The sequence below is a fragment of the Cyprinodon variegatus genome, unplaced genomic scaffold, assembly GCF_000732505.1.
Source record: "Cyprinodon variegatus isolate N-32 unplaced genomic scaffold, C_variegatus-1.0 Scaffold120, whole genome shotgun sequence".
In the NCBI taxonomy this organism is placed as follows: Eukaryota; Metazoa; Chordata; class Actinopteri; order Cyprinodontiformes; family Cyprinodontidae; genus Cyprinodon; species Cyprinodon variegatus.
Window position 1 is genome coordinate 8,885 of NW_015150573.1, and position 957 is coordinate 9,841.

General features: G+C 46.0%; 1 protein-coding gene across 1 annotated transcript in view; it reads right to left on the minus strand.

Annotated features, from left to right (window-relative positions):
* Window positions 1-957, minus strand: part of mkx (mohawk homeobox) — a 21,480-nt gene that overhangs the window by 1,678 nt on the left and 18,845 nt on the right. The gene's annotated exons all lie outside the window — the stretch shown is intronic.

Below are 957 nucleotides of genomic sequence, written 5' to 3' on the forward strand. Positions count from 1 at the left end.
AGACATGAAGCTGCTCTGATTTAACTCTGTTCCTGCTTTAAAAGCCTCCACATTTTCTCCAAATTTCTGGATGCACTGATCTATTCTCTGCAGTTGCATTATTCCCATCTCCTTGCTCTTCTTCTGTCTGCTTCCCATGCAGCCTGACCAATGATGACAGCAGGAAGTTTGGTGCTTCGGGCTAAGATGGGCCTGATCAGGAAATCTCCTGTAGTTTTCTGGTTCCTTCTTGGATTCTTCCACAGAGAGCAGCCTGACCTGACTCACCACAGTTGTCTTCATAGAAGAACAGGAGGAATGTGTGAGAGGGAGATGAGGACGTGATGATACAGAGTTACAAACCTCTGAGTTTATATCAGGTTGGACATCCTCACAGACGTCCAATATTATCCTCACAATCCTGTCTGACTTTCTGTCTGTCTGTGTTTTCCATCCTGGTCATTGATCAGCTCCTGTTTGAGGTGAACTAAATGCTCACATTAGGGAGGAGATAAGCAGCAACCAGCAGAAAACCTTCTCATCATCTGTAGTTGTTTCCATGTAAAACTAAAGCTGCCTTTCTGGGGTATGGAGGCCAAATTTGATGTTTGTAAAGCAGTTAGTGCATCATGATGCTGCAGTTGTTCACAGTGGGAGCTGAGATGCCCTCTCACACTATTAGTAGATTTCTGTGTTTGTTCTGTGTCCTGGCTGGGTCACCCCTCTACTCTCTGATTAAAGGTCTCCTCTCTCCTCAATCCTGTGGGAACATAGAGGCTGCCCGTTGTTCTACAGCCGGCTGGGCTTTTCTCTTGGAAACAGTTTGTGTTTTCCACAGAGCCGGACAGCGTGGCTCGGTTTCCCTGGGCAGGCACGCAGCTGTGTTTTTCACATCTTAAAGGAATAGTACACCCAAAACATGATTAGCCTTCATTTTCTACTCACCCCCATGCTGAACAACACTCTGGAGTACTTTTT